Source organism: Xenopus tropicalis, chromosome 8 (assembly GCF_000004195.4).
Source record: "Xenopus tropicalis strain Nigerian chromosome 8, UCB_Xtro_10.0, whole genome shotgun sequence".
Lineage (NCBI taxonomy): Eukaryota > Metazoa > Chordata > Amphibia > Anura > Pipidae > Xenopus > Xenopus tropicalis.
Genome location: NC_030684.2, coordinates 1,004,882 through 1,030,451, shown reverse-complemented (window position 1 = coordinate 1,030,451; position 25,570 = coordinate 1,004,882). Strand labels below are relative to the sequence as shown.

The 25,570-nt window shown below is 52.0% G+C and overlaps 1 protein-coding gene and 1 pseudogene across 1 annotated transcript in view; one reads left to right on the top strand and one right to left on the bottom strand.

The window, feature by feature from the left end:
* LOC100125049 (hypothetical protein) overlaps positions 1 to 14,144 on the bottom strand; it is a 97,569-nt gene extending 83,425 nt beyond the window's left edge. Inside the window, 1 exon segment of the mRNA NM_001102968.1 lies at positions 14,112 to 14,144. The gene's annotated coding sequence lies outside the window, so the exon portion shown is untranslated.
* LOC116406660 lies at positions 2,221 to 7,368 on the top strand (annotated as a pseudogene).
* Positions 14,145 to 25,570: the final 11,426 nt, after the last annotated feature.

Here is a 25,570-nt window from a genome sequence, read left to right as displayed (position 1 = left end):
AGAAGGTCCTCTGAGAAGAATGCAGATTCCAAATGGGAAGCTAAAAGGTCCCTCCCAGAAAAAATGCAGATTCCCAATGGGAAGCTAGAAGGTCCCTCCCAGAAGAATGCAGATTCCCAATGGGAAACTAGAAGGTCCCTCTGAGAAGAATGCAGATTCCCAATGGGAAGCTAAAAGGTCCCTCCCAGAAGAATGCAGATTCCCAATAGGAAGCTAGAAGGTCCTCCCAGAAGAATGCAGATTCCCAATGGGAAGCTAAAAGGTCCCTCTCAGAAGAATGCAGATTCCCAATGGAAGCTAGGAGGTCCCTCCCAGAGAATGCAGATTCCCAATGGGAGCTAGGAGGTCCCTCCCAGAAGAATGCAGATTCCCAATGGAAGCTAGAAGGCCCCTCCAGAAGAATGCAGATTCCCAATGGGAAGCTAGCAGTTTCTAGTAATAATGCAGTTTGGATCCAGAAGACTCTAGGTGGCTTCTCTGGGAGTCTCTTTATGGTCAACTTTCATGACAAATGTGTTCTTGTTGTCCCTCCCATAGTGGGTAGCACAGAACTCAAGCCTAGATGGGGTCCACTCCCTTACCAGCACGTACTTCAGACTTCTATTCTGCACTTCACCACTTGGGGCGAGTTTGTTTGCTCTCTTTGGGTTTATGTTGATTAGCAGCCCCTCCTTTCCCTTTACTGTTAGTTCCTTCTCATTTCTACCTTACAGTTGCCCCATAAGTAACATCTCCCCTCCTGACCAAGTTCTTATGGACAGATCAGGACTAGTCCCCATTCTGTACCCCGTCACCCTTGTTAATTACAGTAAGCCCTCCCCGTTCTTGCATTATGGTGTGGGGCGGGCGCTATGCCCGTGTCCGTTTAGATTGCCCCCATCATTGCGCTCTTATCTGTGCATCTTGAAATCCAAGTGCAGACAAGCTGAGTATTTTGTCACTGCTGTGCAGAAGTCAGATCTTGGCAGATAAGTTCATCAAGGAAATAAATTCTGACTTCCTTTAACGGATCAGAGCTGTTGTTATGGAACGGCACATGAAAAGGCCCTGTCGTGTCCACCCTGTGTGTGACTTCTACACAATTTATATTGTTAATACACGGAGGGGAACCCGCCCTAACACTGCTTTTCTGACTAATGAGAAGGGCTGTAATGATCCCTTTATGTTTTCTGACTCGTGAATCAATGTAGCAAAAGCCTGTTCCCTCCAGGTCCCTCATTTAGACTGATTCAGCAGCTTATCTGCCTGTATATGGGCACCAGCGATGGGCCTCCCCGACCAACATCTGGCTCCCTCATTTAAACTGATTCAGCAGCTTTTCTGCCTGTATATGGGCACCAGCGACGGGCCTCCCCGACCAACATCTGGCTCACTCATTTAGACTGATTCAGCAGCTTTTCTGCCTGTATATGGGCACCAGCGACGGGCCTCCCCGACCAACATCTGGCTCACTCATTTAGACTGATTCAGCAGCTTATTTGCATGTATATGGGCACCAGCGACGGGCCTCCCCGACCAACATCTGGCTCCCTCATTTAGACTAATTCACCAGCTTATTTGCCTGTATATGGGCACCAGCGATGGGCCTCCCCGACCAACATCTGGCTCCCTCATTTAGACTGATTCAGCAGCTTATCTGCTGTATATGGGCACCAGCGACGGGCCTCCCCGACCAACATCTGGCTCCCTCATTTAGACTGATTCAGCAGCTTATCTGCCTGTATATGGGCACCAGCGACGGGCCTCCCCAACCAACATCTGCCCTGAAATTGTCCAAATCTCGATTGGGCAGGTTTGATTTTTCCATCAGATCATGTACCGCATCAGCTCGCATCTTGATCTTTAGGTGGGCATTTCGGGAGAAGATCTGCTCGCTTGGTGACCACACCAAACGAGCAGATCCTGCAGAGTATGGCCACCTTTACACATAACTATAAACCCAGTGAGAATGAGGATTAAGCTGATATTATGGAGCTGATTAGAGTTACATTGTTTCAGGAGTCAGAACCAGCAGTGCAAAAAATAAACGGTCAGACAGTAGCAATCAATGGATACTGAGGCGCTGCTTAGAATGACATTTTCAGTTTTTGGGTGAAGTTCTCCTTTGATGGTTACCTTCTATTGGCATAGAAATAATTGAGATACCCTAGGTTGGTAGCCTGACTGTCAGAGCTGCTCTAAGCCCACCCCTCATTCCCCAACGCCACTCTAGCCAGGTCATCGAGCAATAAGTCGTATTTATAGAAGGGCAACATATAGTGCAGCGCTGTACAACAGAAGGGCGTACACATCAAAAATAGTAATTGATACTGAGCCCCTTTATATCTCCCTTAAATCCATTTCCATATCCCAGCACCGACTCTACTTAGCCAGACTGGTGCCCTGTTCATGGGTGGAAATGGGGCATAATGCCTTGGGCACGTTGGGCAGAGCCTGTCCAACAGGAATGGGCCAGCAGCAGAAGCACAGACAGTGGGTACTACCTCTCTCCCTAATGCCATGTACAGAGTCGGGCCCTACGGCCCTAGATAGGCCTGGAATAACATTGCACTTGCTTCTCTCCTAGGATTCGCTGGAAGTGCATCTCCCACCCCATAGGAGCCATGGATTATACCACTCTGACCACACAGGAGCCCCTCCCTAATTATACAGAGTCAGCTCTTGCAAGCACTTTGAGGACTCAGAGTTCCTGTATGGTCTGGGGGGTGAAAGCAGCCCTGGTCATTATGGGGGGACAGTGAGCTCCCGAGCAGTGGGGGATTCCGACATTCTCCAGGTGAGAAGCCTTAAAGTACTTAGTGCATGATGGGAAATGCTTTCATTCTCCCTCATTCATGGTAATACCACTTAAAATGAGTTATATACAAACACCACTACTGGGTTCTCGCTCTCTCTCACACAATTAACTCTATGGGTTCTCTCTTTTTCATATGCACTCCCTACCTGTTCTACATTTTTTTTTGGCTCTGTAGTTTCTCCCTCCCATAAGGGTACTTTATCCTTCTCCCGAAAAAGCTCTTTGTTCTTTTCTTCCTCCTGCGAGAGCTTTCTCCTTCGCTTTCTCCTTCTCTTTCTCCATAAGAGCTTTTTATCCTTCTCTCCCTCTGCAAGAGCTCCTTCCTTCTCTCTTTTCCCAAAAAAAGCTCTTTATCCTTTTCTCCTCCTGCAAGAGGTCTTTATCCTTCTCTCTCTCCCGCAAGAGGTCTCTCTCCTTCTCTCCTCCTGCAAGAGCTCTTTATTCTTCTCTTTCCCAAAAAAAGCTCTTTATCCTTCTCTCTCTCCTGCAAGAGGTCTTTATCCTTCTCTCCTCTCTTCCTGAAGAGGTCTCTCTCCTTCTCTCCCTCCTGCAAGAGCTCCTTATCCTTCTCTCTTTCCCCAAAAAAGCTCTTTATCCTTCTCTCTCTCCTGCAAGAGGTCTTTATCCTTCTCTTTCTCCTGCAAGAGGTGTTTTCCTTCTCTCTCTCCGCAAGAGGTCTCTCTCCTTCTCTCCCTCCTGCAAGAGCTCCTTATCCTTCTCTCTTTCCCAAAAAAAAGCTCTTTATCCTTTCTCTCTCTCCTGCAAGAGGTCTTTATCCTTCTCTCTCTCCTGCAAGAGGTCTCTCTCCTTCTCTCCCTCCTTGCAAGAGCTCCTTATCCTTCTCTCTTTCCTAAAAAAAGCTCTTATCCTTCTCTCTCTCTCCTGCAAGAGGTCTTTATCCTTCTCTCTCCGCAAGAGCTCTTTATCCTTCTCTTTCACCCAAAAAGCTCTTTATCCATCTCTCCCTCCCGAAAGAGACCTTTATCCATCTCTCCCTCCCGCAAGAGTCTTTATCCTTCTCTCCCTCCCTCAAGGTCTTTATCCTTCTCTCTCTCCCAAAAAAAGCTCTTTATCCTTCTCCTTCTCCCGAAAAAGCTCTTTGTTCTTCTCTCCCCCCGAAAGAGACCTTTCTCCTTCTCTTTCTCCCATAACAGCTCTTTATCCTTCTCTCCTCCTGCAAGAGCTCCTTATCCTTCTCTCTCTCCCAAAAAAAGCTCTTTATCTTTCTCTCTCTTCTGCAAGAGGTCTCTATCCTTCTCTCCCTCCTGCAAGAGCGCTTTATCCTTCTTTCTCCCAAAAAAGCTCTTTATCCTTCTCTCCCTCTGACAAGAGCTCTTTATCCTTCTCTCTCTCCCAAAAAAGCTCTTTATCCATCTCTCCTCCCAAAAGAGACCTTTATCCTTCTCTCCCTCCAGAAAAAGCTCTTTATCCTTCTCTCTCTCTCCTGCAAGAGCTCTTTATCCTTCTTTCCCTCCTGAAAGAGACCTTTATCCTTCTCTCCTCCCACAAGAGCTCTTTATCCTTCTCCTAAAAAAGCTCTTTGTTCTTCTCTCCCTCCCGCAAAGCACTTTCTCCTTCTCTTTCTCCATAAGAACTTTTTATCCTTCTCTCCCTCCTGCAAGAGCTCCTTATCCTTCTCTCTTTACCAAAAAAAGCTCTTTATCCTTCTCTCCCTCCTGCAAGAGCTCCTTATCCTTCTCTCTTTCCCAAAAAAGCTCTTTATCCTTCTCTCTCTCCTGCAAGAGCTCTTTATTCCATCTCTCCATCCTTCAAGAGGTCTTTATCCTTCTCTCCCCTCCTGCAAGAGCTCTTTTCTTCTCTCTCTCTCCCAAAAAAACTCTTTATCTTTCTCTTCATCCCGAAAGAGGTCTTTTTCCATCTCTCCCTTCAGCAAGAGCTCTTGATCCTTCTCTCTTTCCAGCAAGAGCTCTTTATCCTTCTCTCTCTCCCAAAGAGCTCTTTAGCCTTCTCTCTCCGCAAGAGCTCTTTATCCTTCTCTTTCTCCAAAAAAGCTCTTTATCCTTCTCTCCCTCCGCAAGAGCTCTTACTTCTTCTCTCTCTCCCTGCAAAAGCTCTTTAACCTTCTTTCCTCCTGAAAGAGACCTTAATTCTTCTTCCCTCCCGCAAGAGCTTTCTCTTCTCTTTCTCCCATAAGAGTCTTTATCCTTCTCTCTCCCAAAAAAGTTCTTTATCCTTCTCTCTCTCCTTCAAGGTCTTTATCCATCTCTCCCTCCTGCAAGAGCTCTTTATTCCTCTCTCTCTCCCAAAAGAGCTCTTTAACTTTCTCTCCATCCCGAAAGGTCTTTTTCCATCTCTCCTTCAGTAAGAGCTCTTGATCCTTCTCTATTTCCAGCAAGAGCTCTTGATCCTTCTCTCTTTCCAGCAAGAGCTCTTGATCCTCTCTCTCTCCCAAAAGAGACCTTTATCCTTCTCTCCATCCTGCAAAAAGCTCTTTATCCTTCTCTACCTCCCGCAAGAGACCTTTATCCTTCTATCCATCCTGCAAGAGCACTTTATCCTTCTCTACCTACCGCAAGAGACCTTTATCCATCTCTCCCTCCCGCAAGAGCTCTTTATCCTTCTCTCTCTCTCTTTTACACATTTTGTGCTATATCCTTCTCTCTTCACCAAATGCTTTATACTTTTCTCTCTATGCCACATTCCAGCCCTATAAGTCTACCTCTCCTCTACAAGGGTGCTTTATAGTAGTTTCTCTCTAGGACATTTGGGGTGTATCTTACTCTCTCCCCATACAGTAATGTTTTTTCTAAAACAGATGCCTTTCTATATTCTCTTTCTCTCAGTGCTTCAGACATTCCCTTTACATTGGCCAGAAACCAGTGTTGGGATCCCCCACAGCCTGACAGCATATGGGAGAAGCCCAGGAACAGTGCCTTTATACCCCTCAGCTGCTTCGTCCTTTGGCCCTATTACGTCTCCTTTTGTACAATGCTGCTCCTTTCTTGTTGGGCTCAGCTCCTCCAGCAGAGCATGAAGGTAGTCCAAAGTTCCTGGAGACCTTAAAGACGGAGAGGACAAGCCCACTGACCACTGATCTTTTGCCCTTGGAATCAAGAAGCCCAGTTTGCCCAGGTGGGGTATCTAGGAGTAGGAGGACAGGAGTTCAGCCCCAGTCTGTTTCAGTCAACAGGTATAAGACTCTCTAGGCAGTAAACCAGGCTTGGATCTTTGCAGGAGGGGGCATCACTGGAAGGGACAGGGGATTGAGAATCAATAAATGAAAACTTTTGATTTGCTCTTTTTACAGAAGATCGCGAGTGTGTGAACTGTGGAGCCACAGTGACTCCATTGTGGAGGCGAGATCTGAGTGGGCACTACCTGTGCAACGCCTGTGGCCTGTACCACAAAGAACGGACAGAATCGTCCACTAATACGACCAAAGAAACGCCTGGTATGACTTCCACTAGGAGAAGGGATGGTCACTATGTTACTGGAGCTTTAGACACCCCAGGATCATGCTGGGGGACAGGGAAGTGGTGAGCTAAAGGGGAAGTTCACCAACTGTTTAGTGGGTCACTAAGCCATAGGAGTGCTTGTGTTGCACTCATGATCATGAAATTTAGAGGAACATTGGGGGCATGTTTGTTAGCCTTATTGGGTATCTCAACTGCCTACCTCTAAGGGCCAGTTCCATTTGTTCCAACCACGTATAGCAATGTGGTTGGGCAAAATCTTCCCAAACTATACAGACAAAATACTACCCAGATTGCTGCCTCTGGACATATATGGTAGGTAACAGTGATAATTTCTGGCTTGTTTCACTTTGTTGATAAGTTGAATGTTCATGTGTCGCCTACAGATCGTCAGTAAGAGAGCTGGAACCCAGTGCAGTAATTGCCACACAAGCACCACCACCCTGTGGAGACGGAATGCAAGCGGAGACCCTGTCTGTAACGCCTGTGGCCTCTATTACAAGCTCCACAATGTGAGGAACAGAGCATGAATCTGAGCATTCTTTCCTCCCATTTGCCTTTCACTAAAAATACCCCCGGAATAAGGACTGCCCCGTGCCATATATACACAAATGGAACACACTCCATCCTAAGGCAATCACCATGGCACCAGAATGTGGGCATGTAAAATACAGCCATACCCACTGTAACCCGATGCCAGCCCGGCACAGACCATTCAGCCTCTACAATGTATTAACGACCATCGTCTTGTTAAATGCCAGAGTATAAATAACTGTAATGATACATTAACTGCCATAACTGCTTTTAATTAAAGAACAATTTACCTTTATTTAGGTGAAACCGCCCCTGACGATGAGAAGGAGGGGATCCAGACGAGGAACCGAAAGGTGAGCAGCAAGTCCAAAAAGAAGAAGCAGCTGGACAATCCCTTTGAGCCTCTGAAGGCGGGAGTTGAGGAACCATCTCCGTATCCCTTCGGGCCTCTTCTCTTCCATGGCCAGATGCCACCAATGGGACACATGATCACTCCCTCACACCACCTTATTCAGTCACCGAGAATGTCTTCATTCCGCTTCAGCTGTCGGCTATCGACATGCGACAACAGGGGTATTGCCCCCCCTTAGTTAACATAAAGGGACAGTTTTCTGAGGGAAGGGTTCTATGCCATGACCCATGAAGGCCACCTCCCACCAGTCTTGAACGTCAGAAAGCATCTTGTCACCAATACACTGTGGACAGACTCTACCATTTGCTTAAAACGTGTGCTCACCCCACCATCCTCAGCCACCCTACGCCACAAGCAATATCTCCCCACCTAGCTGCAGCTTTTGGGCCACACCTACACATTGGTGGGAGGACCTTCCCCCAGAGACAAACTCTTCTAGATAATGGCATGTGACCTCTCTAGGGCCCCTAGATTTCACCACATTTGTATCGGAATTAGCCAAGGGAGGGGTTCTAGTACAGCCCAATGGGTGCCCCCATGCCAGTGGGGTGTGTCACCCACAGTTGCCCATTATGGTGTAGGGTATAGGGTTGCCTCATAAATGTACATACACTGACCTTTATATTGATACACACCCGCTGCTTATACCCTGGCATATCCTCTAAGGCAAAACGAGTGCGGTGCCGGACAGCGCCGGGTGGTACCCGCAGATGGGCCCAAGCTGATGTTCCAGGCGACTATACACAAAGCATGATACTTGTCAAATCTTTTCCTTACAATAAAGAAGAACTTTTTCGTTCCTTGGTGTCTCCTTGATGTGAAGCCATGCTGCTTGCTCTGGGGCGGGGCTGTCAGAAAATGGCTGCCGCCAACTGGTTTAGCAGAATAATTATTGCAATGTATGTGCCCCCCCCCCACCCACAGACACCCTGCAGGGGTCACAATCCCCTCCTCCCATGGATGAAAGTAACCAACCCCGTGCACCCTATTTGGATTAGCAGCCAGGAGCCATCTGATCATACATGGGGGGCTCCTCTCAAGCCGGGGCAGGTTCCAGCCTAGGGTTCCCAGCCATGACTGACGGTTATGGTTTGGCTACGACGTACTTACCCCATCCTGCCCCATGCAAATTATAGATAGATGCACATCTACCACATAAACACTGTAAATACCTTTGTTAGTCGCATTAATCAATGCTTGTGGGCTTAAACCCTCCAATATCCAGTTGAAGACACCTAAAATACACACTGGCGCACAATGCAGCAAATGCCACACTGCCCAGAGACTGCAACTGCCCAGTCAGCGCCACACAGCCCAGAGAGTGCCACACTGCCCATTAAGTGCCACAAAGCCAGAGACTAACACACAGCCCAAAAGTGCCACACTGCCCAGTAAGTGCCACACAGCCCAAGACTAACACACAGCCCAGAGAGTGCCACACAGCCCAGAGACTAAAACACTGCCAGAGAGTGCCACACAGCCCAGAGACTAATACACCTGCCCAGAGAGCCACACTGCCAGTAAGTGCCACACAGCCAGAGACTAACACACAGCCCAGAAAGTGCCACACTGCCCAGTAAGTGCCACACAGCCCAGAGACTAACACGCAGCCCAGGGTGCACACAGCCCAGAGACTAACACGCAGCCCAGAGAGTGCCACACGCCCAGAGACTAATACCTGCCCAGAGAGTGCCACACAGCCCAGAGACTAATACACTGCCCAGAGAGTGCCACACAGCCCAGAGACTAACACGCAGCCCAGAGAGTGCCACACAGCCCAGAGACTAAAACACTGCCCAGAGAGTGCCCACACAGCCCAGAGACTAATACACTGCCCAGAGAGTGCCACACAGCCCAGAGACTAATACACTGCCAGAGAGTGCCACACGCCCAGAGACTAACACACAGCCCAGAGAGTGCACACAGCCCAGAGACTAGCCCAGAGAGTGCCAACAGCCCAGAGACTAATACACTGCCCAGAGAGTGCCACACAGCCCAGAGACTAACACACAGCCCAGAGAGTGCCACACAGCCACAGAGACTAAACAAGCCCAGAGAGTGCACACACAGCCCAGAGACTGCCGAGGTGCCACACAGCCCCTAAGTAGCCCAGAGAGTGCCACACAGCCCAGAGACTAATACACTGCCCAGAGTGCCACATGCAGCCCAGAGACTAATGCCACACGCCCAAGACTAATAACACTGCCCAGAGAGTGCCACACAGCCCAGAGACTAATACACTGCCCAGAGAGTGGCCACACAGCCCAGAGACTAACACACAGCCCAGAGAGTGCCACACAGCCCAGAGACAAACACTGCCAAGAGTGCCACACACCCAGAGACTATACACGCCCCAGAGAGTGCCACACAGCCCAGAGACTAATACACTGCCCAGAGAGTGCCACACAGCCCAGAGACTAACACGCAGCCCAGAGAGTGCCACACAGCCAGAGACTAAAAACACTGCCCAGAGAGTGCCACCAGCCCAGAGACTAATACACTGCCCAGAGAGTGCCACACAGCCCAGAGACTAACACACTGCCCAGAGAGTGCCACACAGCCAGAGACTAATACAACTGCCCAGAAGTGCCACACAGCCCAGACTAATACACTGCCCAGAGAGGCAACACCCCAGAGACTAACACACTGCCCAGAGAGTGCCACACAGCCCAGAGACTAACACACTGCCCAGAGAGTGCCAACAGCCCAGAGACTAACACACTGCCCAGAGAGTGCCACACAGCCGAGACTAAAACACTGCCCAGAGAGTGCCCACAAGCCCAGAGACTACACACTGCCCAGAGAGTGCCACACCCAGAGACTAATACACTGCCCAGAGAGTGCCACACAGCCCAGAGACTAAACACTGCCCAGAGAGTGCCAACACAGCCCAGAGACTAATCACTGCCCAGAGAGTGCCACACAGCCCAGAGACTAAAACACTGCCCAGAGAGTGCAACACGCCCAGAGACTAACACACAGCCCAGAGACGGTGGGGCCGTACCCGGGGTACTACACTAACTCCCTCACACACAGTGGGGCAGTACCCGGGTACATACACTAACTCCCCTCACAGCACAGTGGGGCAGTACCCGCGGGTATCTACACTACTCCCCTCACACACAGTGGGGCAGTACCCGGGGTACATCACTAACTCCCCTCACACACACAGTGGGCCGTACCCGGGTACCGATACACTAACTCCCCTCACACCACAGTGGGGCCGTACCCGGGGTATCTACACTAACTCCCCTACACACAGTGGGGCAGTACCCGGGGTACCTACACTAACTCCCCTCACAAACACAGTGGCAGTACCCGGGTACATACACTAACTCCCCTCACACACAGTGGGGCCGTACCCGGGGTACATACACTAACTCCCCTCCACACACCAGTGGGGCAGTACCCGGGGTAACATACACTACTCCCCTCACACACAGTGGGGCCGTACCCGGGTACCTACACTAACTCCCCTCACACACAGTGGGGCAGACCCGGGTACTACACAACCCCCTCACACACACAGTGGGCAGTACCCGGGTACCTACACTAACTCCCCTCACACACACAGTGGGGCAGTACTCAGGGTACCTACACTAACTCCCCTCAAACACACAGTGGGGCAGTCCGGGGTACATACACTAACTCCCTCACACACACACAGTGGGGCAGTACCCGGGGTACATACACTAACTCCCCTCACACACACAGTGGGCAGTACCCGGGTACCTACACTAACTCCCCTCACACACACAGTGGGGCAGTACCCGGGGTACCTACACTAACTCCCCTCACACACACAGTGGGGCAGTACCCGGGGTACCCTACACTAACTCCCTCACACACACACACAGTGGGGCAGTACCCGGGGTACATACACTAACTCCCTCACACACAGTGGGGCAGTACCCGGGGTACATACACTAACTCCCCTCACTACACCAACGTGGGGCAGTACCCGGGGTACATACATAACTCCCCTCACACACACACAGTGGGGCAGTACCCGGGTACTACAAAACACTCCCCTCCCACACACACAGTGGGGCAGTACCCGGGGTACCTACACTAACTCCCTCCACACACACACAGTGGGGCAGTACCCCGGGGTACAACACTAACCCCTCACACACACAGTGGGCAGTACCGGGGTACCTACAAACTAACCCCTCACACACACAGTGGGGCAGTACCGGGGTTACATACACTAACTCCCTCACACACACAGTGGGTGCAGACCCCGGGTACATACACAACTCCCCTCACACAACAGTGGGGCAGTACCCGGGGTACATACACTACTCCCCTCACACACACACAGTGGGGCCGTACCCGGGGTACTACACTACTCCCCTACACACACATGTGGGGCAGTACCGGGGACATACACTAACTCCCTCACACACAGTGGGCAGTACCCGGGGTACATACACTAACTCCCCTCACATCAACATGGGGCAGTACCCGGGGTACATACACTAACTCCCTCACACACACAGTGGGGCAGTACCGGGGTACATACACAACCCCTCACACACCCAGTGGGGCAGTAACCGGGGTACTACCTAACTCCCCTCAACACACACACAGTGGGGAGTAACCCGGGTACCTACACTAACTCCCCTCACACACACAGTGGGGCAGTACCCGGGGTACCTACACAACTCCCTCACCAACCACAGCAGTGGGGCAGTACCCGGGGTACCATACACTAACTCCCTCACACAACAGTGGGGCAGTACCCGGGTACATACACAACTCCCCCACACACACACAGTGGGGCAGTACCCGGGTACATACACTAACTCCCTCACACACACAGTGGGCAGTACCGGGGTACATACACTAACTCCCTCACACACACAGTGGGCAGTACCCGGGGTACTAACACTAACTCCCCTCACACACACACAGTGGGGCAGTACCCGGGGTACCTTACACTAACTCCCCTCACACACACAGTGGGGCAGTACCGGGGTACATACACTAACTCCCTCACACACACAGTGGGGCAGTACTCGGGGTACATACACTAACTCCCCTCACACACACACAGTGGGGCAGTACCCGGGGTACATACACTAACTCCCCTCACACACACAGTGGGGCAAGTACCCGGGGTACATACACTAACTCCCCTCACACACACAGTGGGGGCAGTACCCGGGTACATACACTAACTCCCTCACACACACAGTGGGAGTACCCCGGGGTACCTACACTAACTCCTCACACACACAGTGGGGCAGTACCCGGGGTACATACACTAACTCCCCTCACACACACACAGTGGGGCAGTACCGGGGTAACATACACACTCCCCCACACACACAGTGGGGCAGTACCCGGGGTACCTACACTAACTCCCCTCACACACACAGTGGGGCAGTACCCGGGGTACATACACTAATCCTCACCACCAAGTGGGGCAAGCCCGTACCATACAGGACACACAGTGGGCAGTACCCGGGTACATACACTAACTCCCTCACACACACACAGTGGGGCCCGGGGGGTACATACACTAACTCCCCTCACACACACACACAGTGGGGCAGTACCCGGGGGGGGCAGTACCGGGGTACATACACTAACTCCCTCACACACAACAGTGGGGCAGTACCGGGGTACTACACTAACCTCCCTCACACACACAGTGGGCAGTACACCCGGGGTACATACACTAACTCCCCTCACACACACAGTGGGGCAGTACCCGGGGTACATACACTAACTCCCCTCACACACACAGTGGGGGCAGTACCGGTACATACACTACTCCTCACACACACAGTGAGGGCGCAGTACCCGACACGGACCCTCACTACTCCTCACACCACCCACACAGTGGGGCAGTAACCCGGGGCAACACAATACACATTAACATCACCACTCCACACCACTCCACAGTGAGGGGGCAGTACCGGGGTACATACACTAACCCCTCACACACACAGTGGGGCAGTACCCGGGGTCCCTACACTAACTCCCATCACACACACAGATTGGGAGCCATAACCGACAACGGGCTTAAACTTACAACTAACCTCCCCTCACAACACACGTGGGGCAGTACCCCGGGTACATAACATACTAACATCCCTCACACACACAGTGGGCAGTACCCACACATCGAGGGTACATACACTAACTCCCCTCCACCACATCAGGTACCCACAGTGGGCAGTACCGGGGTACATACCTATCCCCTACACACATCAGTGGGGCAGACCCCCACACACCGTGATACAACACGAAGCCTCCCTCACACATCCAAGCGGGCGCAGTACCCGGGTACATACACTAACTCCCCTACACACTGCCATATGCCACACATACAGACACCCACACACACACATACAGGTACCCCCACACATACAGACACCCACACATACAGACATACAGGTACCCCATACACCACACATACAGACACCCACATACACACATACAGGTACCCCCACACATACAGACCCCCTCATACACACATACAGGTACCCCCACACATACAGACACCCATACACACATACAGGTACCCCCACACATACAGACACCCACACACACACATACAGGTACCCCCACACATACAGACACCCACACATACAGACATACAGGTACCCCACACATACAGACACCCATACACACATACAGGTACCCCCACACATACAGACACCCACATACACACATACAGGTACCCCCACACATACAGACACCCACATACACACATACAGGTACCCCCACACATACAGACACCCATACATACATACAGGTACCCCCACACATACAGACACCCACACATACAGACATACAGGTACCCCCACACATACAGACACCCATACACACATACAGGTACCCCCACACATACAGACACCCACACATACACACATACAGGTACCCCCACACATACAGACACCCCCGGCCCATATTAACTCACGGTGTGCCACGGTTCCCAGCCGGTGCTACTGCCCTGCACATCTCCTTACTGCCTCCCAGCTCCCCCCTCTGTATCACTGCAGCCCCTCCCTCTGCCCATTCATGCCCCACCCCCACACACAGATCTGCCCTCCCACAGCCACAATACTGAGTGGAACAGGGTTAACTCTCTTCCCCCCGGGGGGGGGGGGGGGGGGGGGGGGGGGGGGTAAACCCAACCTATTGTGTCCTTCAGCCTCACATCCCTCATCATTCATTCCTGCCCCACCCCTGCCCCCATCAGCCCCTTATGGCTTTATGTGGCCACCAGAGGGATGTAATTAGTAGCCCAGCAACTGGCAAGCATGGCGGCTAATCAGCAGCCTGATATGTATTTATATTTGGGGAGTTGTAACCTCTTAGTCCCTATAGAAATTCCCACTAAAGTGAGTACAGTACAGTATGGGGGTACAGCTTATTGTGCGCCCAGAACATTCCTTCTCTGTATATTTGTATTTATACATATGGGTAGGGGGTGCCATAGTGTTTCCCTTAGACAGTACAGTATGGGGGTACAGCTTATTGTGTGCCCAGAACATTCCCTCTCTGTATATTTGTATTTATACATATGGGTAGGGGGTGCCATAGTGTTTCCCTTAGACAGTACAGTATGGGGGTACAGCTTATTGTGCGCCCAGAACATTCCCTCTCTGTATATTTGTATTTATACATATGGGTAGGGGGTGCCATAGTGGTTTCCCTTAGACAGTACAAGTATGGGGTACAGCTTATTGGTGCGCCAGAACATTCCTTCTCTGTATATTTGTATTTATACATATGGGTAGGAGGTGCCATAGTGTTTCCTTAGACAGTACAGTATGGGGGTACAGCTTATTGTGTGCCCAGAACATTCCCTCTCTGTATATTTGTATTTATACATATGGGTAGGGGGTGCCATAGTGTTTCCCTTAGACAGTACAGTATGGGGGTACAGCTTATTGTGTGCCCAGAACATTCCTTCTCTGTATATTTGTATTTATACATATGGGTAGGGGGTGCCATAGTGTTTCCCTTAGACAGTACAGTATGGGGGTACAGCTTATTGTGTGCCCAGAACATTCCTTCTCTGTATATTTGTATTTATAACATATGGGTAGGAGGTGCCATAGTGTTTCCCTTAGACAGTACAGTATGGGGGTACAGCTTATTGTGTGCCCAGAACATTCCCTTCTCTGTATATTTGTATTTATACATATGGGTAGGGGGTGCCATAGTGTTTCCCTTAGACAGTACAGTATGGGGTACAGCTTATTGTGTGCCCAGAACATTCCCTCTCTGTATATTTGTATTTATACATATGGGTAGGGGGTGCCATAGTGTTTCCCTTAGACAGTACAGTATGGGGGTACAGCTTATTGTGTGCCCAGAACATTCCCTCTCTGTATATTTGTATTTATACATATGGGTAGGGGGTGCCATAGTGTTTCCCTTAGACAGTACAGTATGGGGGTACAGCTTATTGTGTGCCCAGAACATTCCCTCTCTGTATATTTGGTATTTATACATATGGGTAGGGGGTGCCATAGTGTTTCCCTTAGACAGTACAGTATGGGGGTACAGCTTATTGTGTGCCCAGAACATTCCCTTCTGTATATTTGTATTTATACATATGGGTAGGGGGTGCCATAGTGTTTCCCTTAGACAGTACAGTATGGGGGTACAGCTTATTGTGTGCCCAGAACATTCCTTCTCTGTATATTTGTATTATACATATGGGTAGGGGGTTGGCCATAGTGTTTCCCTTAGACAGTACAGTATGGGGGTACAGCTTATTGTGTGCCCAGAACATTCCCCTCTCTGGTATATTTGTATTTATACATATGGGTAGGGGTGCCATAGTGTTTCCCTTAGACAGTACAGTATGGGGGTACAGCTTATTGTGTGCCCAGAACATCCTTCTCTGTATATTGTATTTATACATATGGGTAGGGGGTGCCATAGTGGTTTCCCTTAGACAGTACAGTATGGGGGTACAGCTTTATTGTGTGCCAGAACATTCCCTCTCTGTATATTTGTATTATACATATGGGTAGGGGGTGCCATAGTGTTTCCCTTAGACAGTATGGGGTACAAGCTTATTGTGTGCCCAGAACATTCCTCTCTGTATATTTGTATTTATACATATGGGTAGGGGGTGCCATAGTGTTTCCCTTAGACAGTACAGTATGGGGGTACAGCTTATTGTGTGCCCAGAACATTCCCTCTCTGTATATTGTATTTATACATATGGGTAGGAGGTGCCATAGTGGTTTCCCTTAGACAGTACAGTATGGGGGTACAGCTTATTGTGTGCCCAGAACATTCCCTCTCTGTATATTTGTATTTATACATATGGGTAGGGGGTGCCATAGTGTTTCCCTTAGACAGTACAGTATGGGGGTACAGCTTATTGTGTGCCCAGAACATTCCCTCTCTGTATATTTGTATTTATACATATGGGTAGGGGGTGCCATAGTGTTTCCCTTAGACAGTACAGTATGGGGGTACAGCTTATTGTGTGCCCAGAACATTCCCTCTCTGTATATTTGTATTTATACATATGGGTAGGAGGTGCCATAGTGTTTCCCTTAGACAGTACAGTATGGGGGTACAGTTTATTGTGTGCCCAGAACATTCCCTCTCTGTATATTTGTATTTATACATATGGGTAGGGGGTGCCATAGAGTTTCCCTTAGACAGTACAGTATGGGGGTACAGTATTGTCAAGTTGGGGTATTTTATCAGCCCTTGAGTTAACAGATCGGGTATGAGAGGTGGACTGCTGGTCTGGTGATTGACCATCTGACTAGGTCCATATACCCTACCCTAGTTGGCCAGTTGAAGGAAGACATCCTTGTTGAGCGACCATTCCCCTTGATCTATGGTGGTTCTGCTCAAATAATCCGCTTCCTAATACTGCCCCCCGGTGTGAATACCGCTGAGCTGCTCGGACCCATGTTTCCTGCCCAGGTGAGTACGCGTGCCACCTCTTGCATGGTGCCCCCCTGTTTGTTGACGTACGCGACCGCTGTTGCATTGTCGGACTGCTCTGGCTTGTAGGATTGTTGATCAGTTCTCCAATGCTAATGCGATTGCTCACAGTTCGAACAGGAGGTAGGAGGCTTTTCTCTCCAGACCAGGTCCCCTGAGTGTGAGGTTTTGTTATACTGCCCCCCATCCCCTGAGGCCGGCGGCCGTGGTCACTACTTCCCAGGTAGTTCCAGCCTAACTCTTCCCCTGCCGAAGGTTGTCCTCTGTCCTCCACCAGCGGAGGCTGCCTCTGGTCGTCTCTGCCAGGAAAGACAAAGTGGTAGATAGCCTTTCGACCTCCGTCTGTAGCTGTTGCCTGGATGATGGTGGGTTCCATGCCAGTTCCTGTGCCCAGTAAGTATTGCTACGGCTTGAGCACAGATTCCATCAGACGATCTAACGGGTCCTTAAGTGCCGCCTTCTCGGCTAGTAAGGCTGATTGGATGGCCGGGAAACCGGCGAGTCTACCTTTTGAGCTTTGTCCCACCTGATGTTCCTCAGGTACGGGATATGTTTATAAGAACCTCTGTGTGACGCTCTGGTTGAGGCCACTCCGCCTCAATCACTTGGGTGAGAGAGTTAAAGACTGGAAATGCTCATTTAGATTTCTTCTGCACTCCCAATAATCTATCTGCCTTGGGGAGGCCACGGTCTCATCTTTGATTTCTAACGTAGCATCATCTCTCTCAGTAATCTCTTAGATACTTCTGGAGTAGCGGAACCCGGTCCTTCTTCCTCGGAGTCTGACTGACTGAGGTTGAGAATGAGTTGAATGAGTCTGAATTGTGACTAGAGATTTCATCTGCCTCAGTATGTGAAGCTAGAGCGCTTTACGCTTCTTGTTATCCCGGGTTCTGTCGCGCCCCCACCAGGCCGGGTATTGGTTGAATGGTGTTCATAATCCAATGTAAAAATTCTCCAAGCTGAGCTGGCACCTGGGTAGGTGTCTGGGCCAGTGGTCCCAGGGAATGGTGCCAAGGGCCTCTGCTATAGGTGTCCGGGCCGGTGGATCTAGGCCCCAGGGAATGGTGCCAAGGGCCTCTGCTATAGGTCTCTGGGCCGGTGGATCTAGGTCCAAAGGCATGGTGCCAAGGGCCTCTGCTATAGGTGTCCGGGCCGGTGGATCTAGGCCCCAGGGAATGGTGCCAAGGGCCTCTGCTATAGGTCTCTGGGCCGGTGGATCTAGGTCCAAAGGCATGGTGCAGAGGGCCTCTGCTATAGGTGTCTGGGCCGGAGGATCTAGGTCCCAGGGAATGGTGCCAAGGGCCTCTGCTATAGGTGTCCGGGCCGGTGGATCTAGGCCCCAGGGAATGGTGCCAAGGGCCTCTGCTATAGGTCTCTGGGCCGGTGGATCTAGGTCCAAAGGCATGGTGCAGAGGGCCTCTGCTATAGGTGTCTGGGCCGGAGGATCTAGGTCCCAGGGAATGGTGCCAAGGGCCTCTGCTATAGGTGTCTGGTTAATAGCTGAAGCCGGTGGTGGTAGTGGTGAGTTGGTAGGGGGTGTTTGGTATTGAAGCTGGTTCCTGTGGAGGCTGAGTCTGTGGTGCTGGTGGTGAGAGAATGGGTGGCTCGGACATGGTTGTGGCTCTACCATCATTGGGTGTAGGAAGGCTGAGCTGCCAGAATGCGTTGAACAAACCCAACTCCCCTAGTGAATGGGACCTTGGGTTTGGATCGAGTGAATCTTGGGGGGTTTTGGACCTGGGTGATGAGATGAACTCCTGACTGAAACTCCACCAATACCCCCCTGCCCCATACAATACTCAAATGAAGGCAGCCCACCCATAGAGCCTATGGGCACCATCCCTGTATCCTTAGCTGCCTACTGAATAAATATACCCTCTCTGTTACCACAGTGCTGCCTTCATTAGTGTTCCCTCCATGGGGTGCTCCCCCCCCCCCACCTGAGCAGTGTGTAACTGCTTATCAGCAAACCCTATTAGCCCCCTCCCAGCGCCGCCCCCCCCCAGGGGCAGAAGGGTACGCCGCTGCCACACAGGCAGGGAAAACACAAACTGCAGGCTCACATTTGGCTAAAAGGTTTTTATACATTAAATAAAATATTTAAAAGGGAAATTTGGTGAGTGTGGCCCCCAGGGCCCCCCAACTCCTCTCAGCAGCCTCTACATCGATTGCATTTCCTCCCCAAACTTGGAGCTGTAGGCAGCAGATTTGGCCGGGAACAAGGCCTGGGGGTAAGAGAGAGAGAGCAAAGGGCAATTAGCAGCAGAGACCCCGGCACCCGCTCCAGGCCCCCCACAATACCCCTCTGTACCTGGTGATGGACGTAGGACTCACAGCCGTAGCACCACACAGACAGGTCGGAGAAGCTGAGAACAAGGTGATGCCCAGAGGCAAGTCCATGGCACAGCATGTGTTGGGAGACATACCTGCCGCACAGCACCTAGCATGGGGGGGAGAGAGTTAGCGGCACAGGCACACTTACCCTTTACTGGTAGGGGGCGGGCTCTGATGATGATGAGCAGCATTGCCTACATGCCCATATAAGGTAACAGGGTGACTGAGGGAGCACATTTCCATGCAGCACCCACAAGCCTGACCAGCACAGGAATAACTTGTGTGGCCCAACTGGACCCGTAACAGTACCGCGGGGCTGATAAGGGGCAGCTTGGCCCAAGGGGTGTGCATTAGGGCAATAGTGGAGGGGCTGAATGGCAGAACAGATGGGAGTTGCACAGAAAGCTGCAGCCCCCCCCAATGGGGCAGTGTCTCCTACCTGGTAACAAGTCAGACAGACCCAGTTCTCCAGCTCACTGGCACACTGGGCACACAGCTGCCTCACATCCAGACCCGCCGGGGGCACAGCACTCACAGAGCCCAAGTGGGGGCACCAAGGCAGCGGGGTGACTGCAAATCCCTCACCCTGGGAAGAAAGGGCACAATGTATTAGGGAAGGGGGCGCTGCCAACATAGAATGCCAGCACCCCAGTACCCACAGGCACACACATACAGGGCATGACCTGCGCCAAAACTCACGGACTCGTTCGCCATCGACTCCATGAGAGTCTCAAACCCGATGTGGGGGTTTCCAGCCTCCGAGCCTCCCGCAGCCTCGCCCAGCAGCTCCTGCTTTGTGGGGGTCACCTAGAGAGGGGAGAGAGGTGTTACGTGAGCCCCGAGCACCTCCTACCCCCTAATTAGTGTGCCTGTTTGTGCCCCTCCTACCCCCTAATTAGTGTGCCTGTATGTGCCCCCCCTACCCCCTAATAAGTGTGCCTGAGTGTGCCCCTCCTACCCTAAGTGTGCCTGTACGTGCCCCTCCTACCCTCAACCTCCTACCCCCTAATTAGTGTGCCTGTATGTGCCCCTCCTACCCCCTAATTAGTGTGCCTGTATGTGCCCCTCCTACCCCCTAATTAGTGTGCCTGTATGTGCCCCTCCTACCCCTAGTGTGCCTGTACGTGCCCCTCCTACCCTCTAATTAGTGTGCCTGTATGTGCCCCTCCTACCCCCTAATTAGTGTGCCTGTATGTGCCCCCTCCTACCCCCTAATTAGTGTGCCCTGTATGTGCCCCTCCTACCCCCTAGTGTGCCTGTATGTGCCCCTCCCTACCCCCTAATTAGTGCTGCCTGTATGTGCCCCCTCCTACCCCCTAATTAGTGTGCCTGTATGTGCCCCTCCTACCCCTAATTAAGTGTGCCTGTATTGTGCCCCTCCTACCCTCTAATTAGTGTGCCTGTATGTGCCCCTCCTACCCTCTAATTAGTGTGCCTGTTATGTGCCCTCCTACCCCCTAATTAGTGTGCCTGTATGTGCCCCTCCTACCCCTAATTAGTGTGCCTGTATGTACCCCTCCTACCCCCTAATTAGTGTGCCTGTATGTGCCCCTCCTACCCCCTAATTAGTGGTGCCTGTATAGTGCCCCTCCTACCCTCTAATTAGTGTGCCTGTATGTGCCCCTCCTACCCCCTAATTAGTGTGCCTGTATGTGCCCCTCCTACCCCCTAATTAGCGTGCCTGTATGTGGCCCCTCCTACCCTAATTAGTGTGCCTGTATGTGCCCCTCCTACCCCTAGTGTGCCTGTATGTGCCCCTCCTACCCCCTAATTAGTGTGCCTGTATGTGCCCCTACCACCTAATTAGCGTGCCTGTATGTGCCCCTCCTACCCCCTAATTAGTGGTGCCTGTATGTGCCCCTCCTACCCCCTAATTAGTGTGCCTGTATGCTGCCCCTCCTACCCTAATTAGTGTGCCTGTATGTGCCCCTCCTACCCCCTAATTAGTGTGCCTGTTATGTGCCCCTCCTACCCTCATTAGTGTGCCTGTATGTGCCTCTCCTACCCCAATTAGGTGCCTGTATGTGCCCCTCCTACCCCCTAATTAGTGTGCCTGTATGTGCCTCTCCTACCCCCTAAATTAGCGGTGCCTGTATGTGCCCATCCTACCCCCTAATTAGTGTGCCTGTATGTGCCCCTCCTACCCTAATTAGTGTGCCTGTATGTGCCCTTCCTACCCCCTAATTAGTGTGCCTGTATGTGCCTCTCCTACCCCCTAATTAGCGTGCCTGTATGTGCCCCTCCTACCCTAATTAGTGTGCCTGTATGTGCCCCTCCTACCCCCTAATTAGCGTGCCTGTATGTGCCCCCCAACCCCTAATTAGTGTGCCTGTATGTGCCCCTCCTACCCCCTAGTGTGCCTGTATGTGCCCCTCCTACCCCCTAGTGTGCCTGTATGTACCCCTCCTACCCCTAATTAGTGTGCCTGTATGTGCCCCTCCTACCCCCTAATTAGTGTGCCTGTATGTGCCCCCTACCCCTAATAGGCCTGGCCCTCCTACCCCCTAATTAGCGTGCCTGTATGTGCCCCCTCCTACCCTAATTAGTGTGCCTGTATGTGCCCCTCCTACCCCCTAATTAGCGTGCCTGTATGTGCACCCCCAACCCCCTAATTAGTGTGCCTGTATGTGCCCCTCCTACCCCCTAATTAGTGTGCCTGTATGTGCCCCTCCTACCCCCTAATTAGTGTGCCTGTATGTGCCCCTCCTACCCCCTAATTATGTGCCTGTATTGCCCCCTCCTACCCCCTAATTAGTGTGCCTGTATGTGCCCCTCCTACCCACTAATTAGTGTGCCTGTATGTGCCCCTCCTACCCCCTAATTAGCGTGCCTGTATGTGCCCCTCCTACCCTAATTAGTGTGCCTGTATGTGCCCCTCCTACCCCCTAATTAGCGTGCCTGTATGTGCACCCCCAACCCCCTAATTAGTGTGCCTGTATGTGCCCCTCCTACCCCCTAATTAGTGTGCCTGTATGTGCCTCTCCTACCCCCTAATTAGTGTGCCTGTATGTGCCCCTCCTACCCCCTAATTAGTGTGCCTGTATGTGCCCTCCTACCCCCAAATTAGTGTGGCCTGTATGTGCCCCTCCTACCCCCTAATTAGTGTGCCTGTATGTGCCCCTCCTACCCCTAATTAGTGTGCCTGTATGTGCCCCTCCTACCCCCTAATTAGTGTGCCTGTATGTGCCCCTCCTACCCCCTAATTAGTGTGCCTGTATGTGCCCCTCCTACCCCCTAATTAGTGTGCCTGTATGTGCCCCTCCTACCCCCAAATTAGTGTGCCTGTATGTGCCCCTCCTGCCCCAATTATGGTCACGCCCTGCCCAGGACCCCACCCATATGGCCCTTCAACAATAGCTATAGTGCAACTCCCTGCAGCCATCCAATAGCTAGCTAGCACAGTGCTACCAAAGAGCCCAGCGGGTAAGTACTGCACCTACCAGTGCCCCGTTATGTGAGTGTGACAAATAAGATCTCACCCCCTTTGCTTGTATAGATCTGCCCTCCTTTTGCTCCTCCTCCCGAGCGTCTCGTCTTGTAGAGATAAATTCTTTCCTTCTGGCTCCGCCCACAGGATCCAGGTGAGTTTCATTGGCCGGGGCAATGGTGGGATTGCTGCCTGCATGATCACTCAGCTGCAAGTCTTTGAGAATCTGCTCTAAAGATCTTTCCCCGGGGGTGGAACTGGGGGGCCCCGGTGCCTTGCCCTCCTTCCCAGACCCAATTCTCTGCCCCGGAGACAGAACATCTAACGGGTCACCCTCAGGCTGTGGGGCAATATCTGCTGACTCTAATTCCCCCATAAGCACTCTCTGGCTGCCTGTGCTGGGAGGAGATTTGGGGGTCCCATGGGCAGACCCTTCCTGGCTACATTCCAGCTGGCTGTTTGCCCCAAACTTGGAGCTGTAGGCGGCAGATTTGGCCGGGAACAAGGCCTAGGGCGGGGGGGGGGGGTAGAAGAGAGAGAGTAAAGGGCAATTAGCAGCAGAGAAACACAGGTACCAGCTCCAGACCCCCCACAATACCCCTCTGTACCTGGTGATGGACGTAGGACTCACAGCCGTAGCACCACACAGACAGATCGGAGAAGCTGAGAACAAGGTGATGCCCAGAGGCAAGTCCATGGCACAGCATGTGTTGGGAGACATACCTGCCGCACAGCACCTAGCATGGGGGGGAGAGAGTTAGCGGCACAGGCACACTTACCCTTTACTGGTAGGGGGCGGGCTCAAATGAGTACGAGCAGCATTGCCTACATGCCCATATAAGGTAACAGGGTGACTGAGGGAGCACATTTCCATGCAGCACCCACAAGCCTGACCAGCACAGGAATAACTTGTGTGGCCCAACTGGACCCGTAACAGTACCGCGGGGCTGATAAGGGGCAGCTTGGCCCAAGGGGTGTGCATTAGGGCAATAGTGGAGGGGCTGAATGGCAGAACAGATGGGAGTTGCACAGAAAGCTGCAGCCCCCCCCAATGGGGCAGTGTCTCCTACCTGGTAACAAGTCAGACAGACCCAGTTCTCCAGCTCACTGGCACACTGGGCACACAGCTGCCTCACATCCAGACCCGCCGGGGGCACAGCACTCACAGAGCCCAAGTGGGGGCACCAAGGCAGCGGGGTGACTGCAAATCCCTCACCCTGGGAAGAAAGGGCACAATGTATTAGGGAAGGGGGCGCTGCCAACATAGAATGCCAGCACCCCAGTACCCACAGGCACACACATACAGGGCATGACCTGCGCCAAAACTCACGGACTCGTTCGCCATCGACTCCATGAGAGTCTCAAACCCGATGTGGGGGTTTCCAGCCTCCGAGCCTCCCGCAGCCTCGCCCAGCAGCTCCTGCTTTGTGGGGGTCACCTATAGGGGGGAGATGTGTTACATGAGCCCCGAGCCCCTCCTACCCCCTAGTGTGCCTGTATGTGCCCCTCCTACCCCCTAATTAGTGTGCCTGTATGTGCCCCTCCTACCCCCTAATTAGTGTGCCTGTATGTGCCCCTCCTACCCCCTAATTAGTGTGCCTGTATGTGCTCCTCCTACCCTCTAATTAGTGTGCCTGTATGTGCCCCTCCTACCCCCTAATTAGTGTGCCTGTATGTGCCCCTCCTACCCCCTAATAAGTGTGCCTGTATGTGCCCCTTCTACCCCCTAATTAGTGTGCCTGTATGTGCTCCTCCTACCCTCTAATTAGTGTGCCTGTATGTGCCCCTCCTACCCCCCATTATGGTCACTCCTGCACAGGGCCTCACCCATACAGCCCTTTAATTGTTGCTATGGTGCAACTCCTAGGAACCTTCCAATAGCTAGCTAGGACAGTGCTACCAAAGGGCCCAGCGGGTAAGTACTGCACCTACACACCCAGTGCCACCTGTTATGTGAAAGTGACGAATAAAATCTCACCCCCTTCTCTCCGGTCGCTCCCCTCTCTGGGGCAGTATCAGCTCTACTCTCTGCACCCATAAGCTCTGTCTGGGTGCCTGTGCTGGTAGGGGATTTGGGGGTCCCATGTTGCCACCCATGAAGCATAATGCCAGGGCTCTCTGTAGTTGCTGTGGGCTCAGGCTCTTCCTGGTTAGATACCAGCTGACTGCTTGTGCCTTTGGGTGATGTCAACTTTTGGGGTGACACCTCTTCTGTCGGCATCACGTGTTGGGGTGCAGCCAACGGGTCTGTAAATGGGCCGGCTACCTCCTCTGGGGAGAATCTGCTCTCTGGCACCAATGGGCGAGGTGTCTCTGCCACGGAGTCTGGGCGCTGTGGCGATGCCAGGGGAATGGCGGTCTCTTCTGAGGGGATCCTGTTGGGAGGTGAAGCCCCTTGTGGGGAGATCATGGCGGAAGGTCCAGCCTCCGTAGCAAATCTTCCTTCCTGGGAGGGGTTCCTCACTGGGGAGTGCTGGAGATTGTGTGCCCCCTGGGGGGCCACTGAAGGAAAGGACAAATATTAGTGGCCAAGTGGGCAGCGGATGCTCCGGCCGCAGGACACAACTTACCGTTTAGCCGAAGGCTGCGCCAGTACTTGCGATGAGCCTGACGGACTTTGCGAACGGAGTTGAAAGCAGACGGTTTTGGGGGTCGCAGGTCAGACAGAGTGGGAGGGGGGTCCCCCA